Here is a 12,557-nt window from a genome sequence, read left to right as displayed (position 1 = left end):
TCCGCTGGCCACCAGACACCCCAGGCATGAACATTATTGAACATATCTGGGATACCTTGCAACGTGCTATTCAAGAGATCTTCACTCCCTCGTAGTCTTAAGGATTTATGGACAGCCCTGCAGGATTCACCCCCTCGTAGTCTTAAGGATTTATGGACAGCCCTGCAGGATTCATGGGGTCAATTCCCTCCAGCACTACTTCAGACATTAGTCGAGTCCATGCAACGTCGTGTTCCGACACTTCTACATGCTCGTGGTGGCCTTATATGATATTAGGCAGGTGTACCAGTTTTTTTTGACTTTTCAGTGAATTATCTGCCACTAAACAGGACATATCAGACAATAACTCTTCTCTTTACAGATGGTCAACTGTTGCTGCGAAAGACGTGGAATGTGATATAAACGATGTAGCTGACAGCGTAATTAGTAACGTGAGCACGTTACTTTCAGAGAACAGATCAACGCTTAGCTGTGGAAAAACGTAACGAATAATGTTACTAACATGAAACTCTTTAAAAGCGAAAGTTTATCATCCGAATGCGGCCAGCCAGTGAAGCCGACGATTCTCAGTTTTTTGCACTGAGAGTAGCTGAATCGTTTCCTTGGATGTCAAACGTTCCTGATCTTGTGCAGAAACTGAATGCTGTTGCCTTCATTATAAGAATGATCTGCACTGCCTCTGACAGCGAACCATGAAGGCTTATTCACTTTGCTTACTGCCAGTCTGTTGTCTCGCGTGGTATTATTCTTTGGGGCAACTTTGAGCACACGCCAAAAAAATTTCTAGCCCTGAAACGGGCGGTCAGTTAATCTGCTATGTCAGTTCGCAAACTTTCTGTAGGTCATTGTTCAGGTTCTCGGAACTCGAGCTCTGCCCATCCGTACTTATATTCCCTCATGGAATACGTTTTTAACAGTAGTGACTCTTTCAGAAGAAACTGCTACATTCATTCACTGAACATTTCACGGAAAAGCGATATACACTTGGATAACACTTCCTTAAGCACTGTATGGAAGAATGTCCACTTTTCAGCAGGTTTTATTTTCTACAGACTTCCTGCGGTAAACCCCTGGTGTTCAAACCCAAGTTGAAAGGTTTCCTTGAGGCACATTTCTTCTGTTCTCTACAAGACTCCCTCGTAGTAGTTGAGAACTTTTCTCTGTAATGTGTTATATATTTCTATACGTTATTTTTTGTGTTTTATAAATTACCAGCGTTTTCCCCGTGGCTTCATGTGCATTCGACACATACATTGAATACTGAACACACCTCCTCCTCTTCCTCCTTTCTGTGTCCACACCTTTTTGCCTCTGGCTGTCTACCTCATCCTCCCATCTCTATTTCGTCGTCTCTATCTGTCTCTCATCTCCTGCTATTTGTCCGCGTTGAAGGGCATCCATCCGTTGGATATAGTAGCTGGTATTCTCAAAATGTGTGACCATCAGAGTTCATCATCATCACAGCTTTACCTTTATTTATTTATTTATATATCACAGCCACTTTCTTGATGACATGCACTTGAATTTTCATGAAAATATACGTATATGTCTCTTTTCTTAATGTTTTTTTCTGTTCTGAACATTGAATTAACTAAGAGTATCTATAATACAATTTAATTTTTATATTTACTTACTTCTACTGCTATCGCTGTAACATGTAGATGGCTACCAATACGCTACTCTGCGTGTAATTTATCTACGAAATCTCACTCTATTCTCAGTCGGTTTCCTTAACTGTGACAGAAAAAGAGCAATATTTTCCTTTATTTCAAATAATCCACAATAATTTTAGAGTTATCTTTACACGTCCTACTGTTGGTACTATTATTACAATAACAAACAAGATAACTATTACACATTTAAAAAGATCCTATTAACATTGCCGCCATCTTGATTTTTCTTCAGCGACCGCTACTAGAAACCTACTAAAAATTAAAATCGTGTTACTAGCACTACTACTAAAGTTACTACGACGATTTCATACGATAATAGTTGGGTCACTGACCCTCAGAGAACAATTAAGTAGTATGCTGCCTTCAGTAGCTATCCTTCAGTAGCTATACTACTGCCTTTTAGTGTAGTCTGAGTTGAACTCACGTACACACAAACGCACGGACACAGACTCACACACACACACACACACACACACACACACACACACACACACACACACACGCACATACTTACATATCAACATACATGCACACACAATTTACTGCTAACAGAATATATCTAGTTTGTGTCTTCGTTACGTACCATCTCGGCCACCCCATCGAGTCTGGCAATATTTTTCTGCCTCTAAATTACATGACGACGGATCAGAGAGCATCATTTATATTCCACTGATACTACTGGTTTTCTTAGATACACTCCCGCCAACCAGCTTCACTCTTCCCTTACTGGACCAACCGATATCGGGCTTCATTCTCGTTCCCTACGATCATAAACATGACTTGTACGTCTCTGCAGTATTGAGTATAGTTACACCTTGCTTTTTCCGAAACGCCGTCAGTTACAAAACCTCTGGTATCAGAGTTCTCTTTAATCACGTCATAAACTGTTTTACTCCTTAATGCCTTATTTTCTGTCCTTGCTGTATCTTCGGGGAGAGGACGAACCCATAGGGCATGATTTGGTGTATCGACTTCACCAGTCACAACTGGTCGTTGTCTTGTTATTAACATATGAACGATGTGGTCCATGTCCAGAATAGTAGTGGACCTGTGGCCTACTTGGCTCAAAATGTTTCTGAAGTTTTTAGTTTACACTAGAAAGAGACTGAAACGCCTCCTTCCTGTGTCCGAAGATGCCATTCATAAAATATTAAATTCCTTATAACTAATGGATTTGTTGCTGGTTCCCAAAGAATTTATCGTATTTTACATAGTGCTTTGTCTTCAGCCAATAGCTGATAGCTTTTCATTTGTGGATCCACGGCACATACTCCCACTATACGTATAGTTAGGATGGCTAATGCTTCGTAGCAGTATTCCTCGCCTCACATTGCAAAGGCACTCAGCAAAGTTATTATCCCTGTAAACTGATACACAAGGTGGACATTCAAGGAACGGAATAGGTGTTCGACAGAAAGGCTTGCAACAGGCTAAAGCCACACAGTAAAAATCCACTATCCTGGCATCAAGATATGCATACACTGTAACGCAGTAGTGATCGTTTCTTCCCGCGAGTGACGTCGGAAGTGGCAATTTCACACAAGCTGGGCAGCGTCCGTGCGGCGCCGTACAGTAGAGGCATAACAGCCAGACGGGCCTCGTTCCATAAGCTCTGCACAGTTCTCTTGCAGCTAGAGTCCGCAGGTGGGTAATGGCCGCTTGCCGCCGTCTGCTGTTCGTGACTGGCTGAAATCGAGCCACAGTTCAGTACGATGCTTGTGCTCTACATTAAATAATGCGTGGGGCACCTGAGCTCCATTCTTAGAAAAAACGACTAAATACGATGTAGCGGTCGATGACCAAGCAGCAACGTAATAGGCGCCGGGAAGTTTACCCCACTTTGTTTTAGGAATGACACTGCAACTCCTTGTCTGCGGTCTGTTTTCAGTACGTCTGCTGTTGGTCTTCAACGAAGGCACTGAATACCCATTGCTTCACTATTTAGTTTCTATCCGCCTACGGAACTGGGATATCTTCATAAAAGAATCCAAATGATCCGCATATACAGGGTGGTCCACTGATCGTGACCGGGCCAAATATCTCACTAAAAAAGCATCAAACGAGAAAACTACACACAACGAAACTTGTCTAGCTTGAAGGGGGAAACCAGATGGCGGTATGGTTGGCCCGCTAGATGGCGCTGCCATAGGTCAAACAGATACCAACTGCGTTTTTTTAAAAATAGGAACCCACAGTACGTAAAGAGATATGAATGTTTTAGTTGCACCACTTTTTTCGCTTTGTGATAGATGGCGCTGTAATAGCCACAAACGTATAAGTACGTGGTATCATGTAACATTCCGCCAATGCGGACGGTATTTGTTTCGTGATACATTACCCGTGTTAAAATGGACCGTTTACCAATTGCGGAGAAGGTCGATATCGTGTTGATGTATGGCTATTGTGTTGAAAATACCCAACGGCCGTGTGCTAAGTACGCTGCTCGTTATCCTGGACGACATCATCCAAGTGTCTGGACCGTTCTCCGGATAGTTACGTTATTTAAGGAAACAGGAAGTGTTCAGCCACATGCGAAACGTCAACCACGACCTGCAACAAATGGTGATGCCCAAGTAGGTGTTTTAGCTGCTGTCGCGGCTAATCCGCACATCAGTAGCACACAAGTTGCGCGAGAATCGGGAATCTCAAAAACGTCGGTGTTGGGAATGCTACATCAACATCGAGTGCACCCGTACCATATTTCTATGAACAATCAATTGCATGGCAACCACTTTGAACGTCGTGTACAGTTCTGCCACTGGGCACAAGAGAAATTACGGGATGATGACAGAGTTTTTGCTCGCGTTCTCTTTTATTTAGCGACGAAGCGTCATTCTCCAACAGCGGTAACGTAAAACGGCATAATATGCGCTATTGAGCAACCGAAAATCCACGATGGCTGCGACAAGTGGAACATCAGTGACCTTGGCAGGTTAATGTATGGTGCGACATTATGGCAGGAAGGATAATTGGCCCCCATTTTATCGATGGCAATCTAAATCTTGCAATGTATGCTGATTTCCTACGTAATGTTCTACCGATGTTACTACAAGATGTTTCACTGCATGACAGAATGACGATGCAGTTCCAAAATGATGGATGTCCGGCACATAGCTCGCGTGCGGTTGAAGCAGTATTGAATAGCATATTTCATGACAGGTGATTTGGTCGTCGCCCGCACGTTCACCGGATCTGCCGTCCCCGGATTTCTGTCTTGTAGGAAAGTTGAAGGATATTTGCTACCGTGATCCACCGACAACGCCTGACAACATGCGTCAGCGCATTGTCAATGGAAGTGCGAACATTACGGAAGGCGAACTACTCGCTGTTGAGAGGAATGTCATTACACGTATTGCCAAATGCATTGAGGTTGACGGACAGCATTTATTGCATTAATGTGGTATTTACAGGTAATCACGCTGTAAGAGCATGCGTTCTCAGAAATGATAAGTTCACAAAGATGCATGTATCACACTGGAACAACCGAAATAAAATGTTGATACGTACCTACGCTCTGTATTTTAATTTCAAAAACCTACCAAACTGTTCGTTTAAAATCGTGAGCCATATGTTTGTGACTGTTACAGCGCCATCTATCACAAAGCGGAAAAGGTGGTCCCAGCTAAAACATTCATATTTCTTTACGTACTACACGAATATGTAATGAAAAATGGGGGTTCCTATTTTAAAAAACGCAGTTGATATCCGTTTGACATGGCATCGCCATCTAGCGGGCCAACCATAGCGCCATCTGGTTTCCCCCTTCAAGCTAGACAAGTTTCGTTCTTTGTAGTTTTTTGGCTTGATGCTTATTTCGTGAGGTATTTGGCCCAGTTACCAACAATGGACCACCCTGTATACTATTGAAGTATTTGATCTTCCAGTCGTAAGAGTAGGGTAGGAGCTATAAAACACTAACAATCATGCCGAGATCCTTATCCTTTATCATATGCATTTTGGCAACAAGAGAACACCAAGGTAAAACGACATGCTACTTAAAAGTAAAACTTTCCAGGAAAAAGTACGGGTGTTGGACAAAAGTACAGAAACACCCAAAACACAACACAACACCAAGCTTTATACGGTGCATGAAACCCGTTGGCATACAAAATAGCTTCCAATCGTCCAGCAGTTGATAAACACAGATCATGTATGGTTTCAAGTGAATCTTCCTGCTACAAAATAGTGGAAAGCTCAGTTAACGATGATGGAGGTGGATTGCAATCTCGCCATTCCTCTCCAATGTAGTTCACGAAGGCTCAATTATATTGAGATCTGATGACATTTGTAGCCCGAGGAGATTCCGCAGTTGATCCTCGCGCTCACGCATCCAGTCCTGGACTGTGCGAGCTCTGTGATCACTGGCCCTGTCGTCTGGAAACGTAGCATCACTACCTGGGCAACAAATATTGTGCCACCTCGACAGCAATACGACCCAGTAGAGTAATCGTGGGGCTCATGTAATAACAAGAAATGGCAGCCAAAATCATCTCCGAACCCCCGTCATCTTACACTCTTGGGGCCTAAAATCTGCCAGAACTTGGGAATAGTGTGAAACAAGACTAATCCGTCCAAACGGACTGTATTCCATTCCTCCACAGCCAAGATTTTATGGCTTCGGGACTACGTTGTACTATTACGGCCATTAGAATCACTGATGAATGCATTTGGAATTGCGGCTCGCGTTGCAATTCCCTCCAAATGGAGCTCCCATGGTGCTATTTTGTGCCGACAGGGTTCGCGAGTGCGACATGCAGTTCTGCAGTGACCTTTTCACGTATCGGCCTCTATTTTTCATCGCAGTCCTCTTCACTGACACTCACGACCACTCAACACACACTTTCGCCCGCGTTGTGACTTAGCAGATGATGTTTTTCCGCTTCCCCTTCGACACAAAGCTTCTTGACACACTAAACACTTCGCCGCTCTTGGTTACGGAAGCAACCATCATACGAGCACCAGTAGTTAGCCCACGTTAAAATTTACTTCGCTCTGTCTCAGTGCACTCATGTTTTCCCAAGGTTGTTTCGACTATGCTGGAGAAGTTTCGCTGGGAAGCCCTTACACATTCTCCATGCAGTCCTCATCTCTCCCCACGTGATTATCATATTTTCTGAGCCCTGAAGAAGGACATTCGTGACTGTCGACTTGCTTCAGAGGAAGAGGGTGCTCTCCTGGGTACAATAATGTTTCCGTAGGCAATCGCAATCGTTTTCCCATAAAGGAATTGACCATCTTGTCTCACAGTCCGATAAATGTATTAACATTCATGGAAATTACTTTTGAATTAATAAGTAGTTTACATACTTTTTTTCCTTCTGCCTCGTTTGCATTTGACTGCCCATTATACGTAGAACACTGTACCGGCACGACTGACCCTTGATTGGTATCTAGGATACTGCACTGGTGTCTTTTGTGTTCAAATAAAACAGCACGAAATTTGCAGGTTTGGTTAGCATCTTTTATCGGGCAGTAAGAAAATGGATTGGCTTCTGGAAAATAATGTCCAGAATTTCCACACAAAAATGTTTATTTTGCCCTATAGCCAAAGAAACGGTACTATTCAGTCCACATTTAAACTATTGGCTATTACCTTCCGGTTCGTGATTCATACATACATTTCACACGCATAGCAGCCAGAAATCTGTCCAAACCCGACCCAATTTAAACCACGTTTTCACAGTCATTAATTCCACCACTAATATGAGTAATTACATACGGTCCTTCTTGTGGATTTCTAAAAAAAAGAAAATGTTTGCCAAAAACGTTCAATGGTTGAATACTGAACGAAGCCATGTGGATACTATGAAGGCCAAATTTTCATACGCGAATATCATTCCAACAAAACAATTCCAAAACTTCCAAATTTCACAAAACTGTCCGTAAGTGCAACTGCTATTACGGCCACACAATCTAGACTTGAGAAGCCAATTATGTCTTCATTTTACACATTATTTTGACTGGAAATAGTAACATGACCGTCCGCGTTCAAAGCTAGCGAGCGACTCCCCTCTTGTTCGAATCCTGCCTCGGGCATGGATGTGTGTGATGTCCTCAGGTTGGTTAGGTTTAAGTAGTTCTATGGGGCCGATGACCTACCCTAGTGCTTAGAGCCATTTGAACCATTTGAACGAAATCGCATCCCAGACCACTCCAGGTGTAGATCCTGTGTCGAGCCCCAGACACAACTTTGCAGGCCCTGAGTTGGCCTCCCTCTGATCGACACACGGCCATCATTGGCACGAAGCAGAACCATCTTTCATCAGAAAACACAACGTATCCCCAATCTGCCCTTCAATGAGCTCAGACGTGACACCACTGAAGTCGCAAATGGTGGGCTTTGTGGTCAGTGGAACGCATGCTACTGGGCGTCTTGCTCGGAGCTGTCGAAGTAACCGATTCGTAACAGTTTGTTGTGTCACTGTGGTGCCCCACTACCCTCTGAATTTAAAAGAGTACATTCCTGGAAATTAAAGAGACCAAACTATCACTTTTATGAGTCATGGTTACAAAGTACTGACACCAGTTATTTACAGAAGAGTAGAAACTGGTAGAATCCGGCCTCAGGGAAGGATAGTGTGGGTCCCGCTCGAATGCAGGAAACACACAAAGCAATACCAACTGTACTGCATATCTTAGAAGATATGTTAAAAAAGCTATTTGTAGACTTAGAGAAAGCTTTTGACAATGTTGACACTCTTTAAAATTCTGAAAGTAACAGCGGTAAAATACAAGGAGCGTAAGGTTATTTACAACTTGTACAGAAACCAGAAGTCAGTTGCAAGAGTTGAAGGGCTTATAAGGTGAGAAGTAGTTGAGAAGGGAGTGAAACGGTGTGTAAGCCCATCCCGAATGTTATTAAGCCTATGAACTGAGCAAGCAGTAAAGGAAACAAAAGAAAAATTTGGAGGAGGACTCAAAATTCAGGGAGAAGAACTAAAATCTTTGATTATCCTAAGGCATTGTAATTCTGTCAGAGTAAAAGAACTGGGACAATGATGAACAGAATCGAGGAATCTTGAAAGGAGGTTATAAGATGAACATCAACAAAATCAAATCAAGATTAATATCATGTACTCGAATTGTATCAGGCGATTATTGGGGAGTTAGATTAGGAAATGAAACACTGGAAGCTGTAGATGTGTTTTATTATTTGGGTATTAAAATAACCGATTAAAACCATACTAGATAGGACATAAAATGTAGAACTTGCCATGGTAAGGAAAACTTTCCTGAAAAAGAGGAATTTGTTAATATCGAGTATAAAGTGATGTGCTAGGAAGTCATTTTTGAAGGTATTTGACTGGAGCGTAGACTTGTTTGGAAGGGAAAAGTGGACGATAAGTAGTTCAGAAAAGAAGAGAATAGAAGCTTTTGAAATGTGGTGCTGCAGATAAATGCCGGAGATCAGATGTGTACATCGCTAACTAATGACAAGGTACTGAATGGAATTGGGGAGAAAATAAATTTGTGGTACAACTTGACTGAAAGAGGAATCGGTAGACAGAACACATTTTGCGACATCAAGAAATAGTCAATTTAGTGTTGGAGGCAAGTGTGTGTGTGTGTGTGTGTGTGTGTGTGTGTGTGTGTGTGTGTGTGTATGTGTGTGTTAATGTGTGGGTGGGTGGATGTGCGTGGAGGGGAGGGATGTTGGGGAAGACCTAAAGATGAAAACAGCAGCAGGCAGTTTGAAATCAATGTATGTTGCCGCTTACACGGAACAGACGTGCTTTAAGAGCTGGATAAAGCAGTCTTCTGTCTGAAGACCACAATAACAATATTCCCTCAACGTTGCCATAAGCTTTTTCTAAGTCTAGAAATGCCATAATGGAGGTTTGCCTTTCTCTAAATAATCTTCTAAGATAAGTCGTAGAGTCAGTATTGTCCTATGTGTTCGTATATTTCTCCAGAGTCCATCAAATACGTACCCAGAAAAACTAAGCTATTGGGAATAAATCTTGAAATGTCCTCCCCGTAAAAGGCACTTAGCTGAGCACTGTTTGTGGGTGTTGCAAGCGGCCACCTCACAAGTCTAAATTCTGTTCCTGAACTTAATTGGTCGAAAGGCCTTAATGGTGAACTAATCTCGTGAAAGGGGTTGGCGCTCGCGAAATGAGTGGTCATTCGACAGCCTTCGTGGAGTGCAGGAGAGAATATTCGTGTCCTCCTGGGCTGAGGTAATGTTGCGGAGAGGTGTGTGTGGAAGCTGGTGGTCAGTGGTCCTCTACGATCAATAAAGTTGTTATCCCAGTGTGGAAAATTTCCAAAGATTTCGCAAGTGCGTTCCCGTTCGCGGGCGTAGTAACTGACGCAGTCATTGTTGTTACTGTTGCAACTTTGTGGATGTACGCGGGCTGCGTAGGTCGAGTCTAAATGTGTGGCATAGCGAAGGAGGGAACTTTTTGAAGCACATTAGAAGACCATAAATTCCATTTGTTGCAGTGGAAGCGGATAGTTTGGTATTCTTTGGTGTGCCTTTCTCATTTTTCGCTTGCTGGGATAATCGGCAGGTGTCACCAGAAACCAGTTTGAGACTGTGTAATGACTGTTTGCGGTGTCCGTTTTCCAACCCAGATGTCTGATCAGAGTCTTTTAAAAGTGGCTGCTACTGATCATTATGCCCCCGATAATATCTACTATAGTGTCCACGTATAATTATCCTACGGAGACTGTTCGGAACGTTTTGTTCAGGGATCTTTCGGTGGGATATTTGAGAAAGCCTTCGTCGTTAAATTTCACTCTCTGCTTCAAGAGTAACTGACTGTGGTAAGAAGTGCTGTCGTGGCCTTATCGGTAAGAAGACATGGAACCCTTTTCTTCTCCCCTTTTCCATTTTCAAATTTGTTCTAATCATTATTGTATGAGGTAATGTCCCCTTCTCCCCCCCCCCCCCCCCCCCCCCCTCTGCCATCCCTCCAGAATGTTGTATCCCATGTGTCTCGAGTAAATTTCATGAGTGAGAACGTTTTCCTAACGTTTGCGTAATGTATATCCGAGGCGGGATCTGCCAAGCAGGCCGTTATTTACCTAGTCTGATGCGGGAAACATTTAAAATCCACGTCCGGGCTGGGCCTTCACCAGCCCTCCATGACAATCCGCGAGGCGGATTGGATCCGCGATAGGCTCGTTTCCCCATATCCTGGAAGCAGCGTTTTAAGGCATTCAGCTATCCGGACGGATTTAAGAAGACATTGAATATGTTATACAAAAATAATCACACGCCCATTTATTGGTTCCATCCAGGCTGTTTTCGCCTAGTCGCTACAACTGCAAACAAATCTCATATACAGATATTCCAGAAAGAATCATCCGATTGCTAAAATGAACTCCTTAAACTTCGGTTACACGATAAATCAGTCCAATCTAAAGGCCTTAAATTCAACTAAATACCTAGGTATTACAATTACGAACAACTTAAATTGGAAGGAACACATAGAAAATGTTGTGGGGAATGCTAACGAAAGACTGCGTTTTATTGGCAGGACACTTAGAAAATGTAACAGACCTACTAAGGAGATTTCCTACACTACGTTTGTCCGTCCTCTTTTAGAATACTGCTGCGCGGTGTGGGATCCTTACCAGATAGAACTGATGGAGTACATCGAAAAAGTTCAAAGAAAGGCAGCGCGTTTTGCATTATCGCGAAATATGGGAGAGAGTGTCACAGAAATGGTACAGCATTTGGGGTCTGGACATAATTAAAAGAAAGGCGTTTTTCGTTGCGACGGAATCTTCTCACGAAATTCCAATCACAAGCTTTCTCCTCCGAATGCGAAAATATTTTGTTAACACCGACCTACATAGGGAGGAACGATCACCACGATAAAATAAGGGAAATCAGAGCTCGTACGGAAAGATATAGGTTTTCATTCTTTCCGCGTGCCAGACGAGATTGGAATAATAGGGAATTGTGACGGTGATTAAATGAACCCTCTGCCAGGCACTTAAATGTGATTTGCAGAGTATCCATGTAGATGTAGATATAGATGAATTGGCACGTCTTTATTTCTGAAACTAATAGACATATACAATGAATTTTGTTCTTTGACAAATGGGGAACTCAAAAAGTTTTTTCATGTGCCTTTTCATAGCTGTTCAATTATGTCCCCTTCAAATGCTCGGCAGTTGTCAATGTGTTATCATATCGTTCCCACACTAAACCTATCATGTCTTGAGTTACAGCTTCCAAAGCTGCTGTTATGCAGCGTCTCAGTTCATTCATTACTGCTGGTAACGGAGGTACATAAACGGCGTCTTTTACAAACCCCCACGAGATATACGAGTAATCACACAGTCAGGTACGGTGACCATGGAGACCTGCAATGTAAGGCTGAATCATCTGGTTCAGTGCGACCGATCAAGCGTACAGTAATCCTTATTATTTAACAATTCCCGCACTCCCGGATGCCAGTGTGGCGTTGCCCCGTCCTGTTGGTAAATCAATTCGTTCGAGTCAGTCTCCAGGGCCGGCCGGAGTGGCCGAGTGGTTCTAGGCGCTTCAGTCGCGAACCGCGCGACTCCTACGGTCGCAGGTTCGAACCCTGCCTCGGGCATGGATGTGTGTGCTGTCCTTAGGTTAGTTAGTTTAAGTAGTTCTAAGTTCTAGGCGACTGATGATCTCAGAGGTTAAGTCGCATAGTGCTCAGAACCATTTGAACCATTTTTTCAGTCTCCAGGTGTGGTAAAAGGAAGTTCTCAAGCATATCGAGATACTTGCTTCCTGTAACCTTTCCCCGTGAACCTACACAAAACACATTACATTTTGGAGAGTGTCTCACATGTTGTACAATTTCATGTGGTTGGACCGTAACCCATATTCTCACATTATGACGGTTCGCCTTTCCATTTAAATCGAATGTTGCTCGTCGCTAAACACCAATC

The sequence above is a fragment of the Schistocerca gregaria genome, chromosome 6 (genome assembly GCF_023897955.1).
Source record: "Schistocerca gregaria isolate iqSchGreg1 chromosome 6, iqSchGreg1.2, whole genome shotgun sequence".
Taxonomy (NCBI): domain Eukaryota; kingdom Metazoa; phylum Arthropoda; class Insecta; order Orthoptera; family Acrididae; genus Schistocerca; species Schistocerca gregaria.
This window is presented reverse-complemented; position numbering follows the sequence as displayed.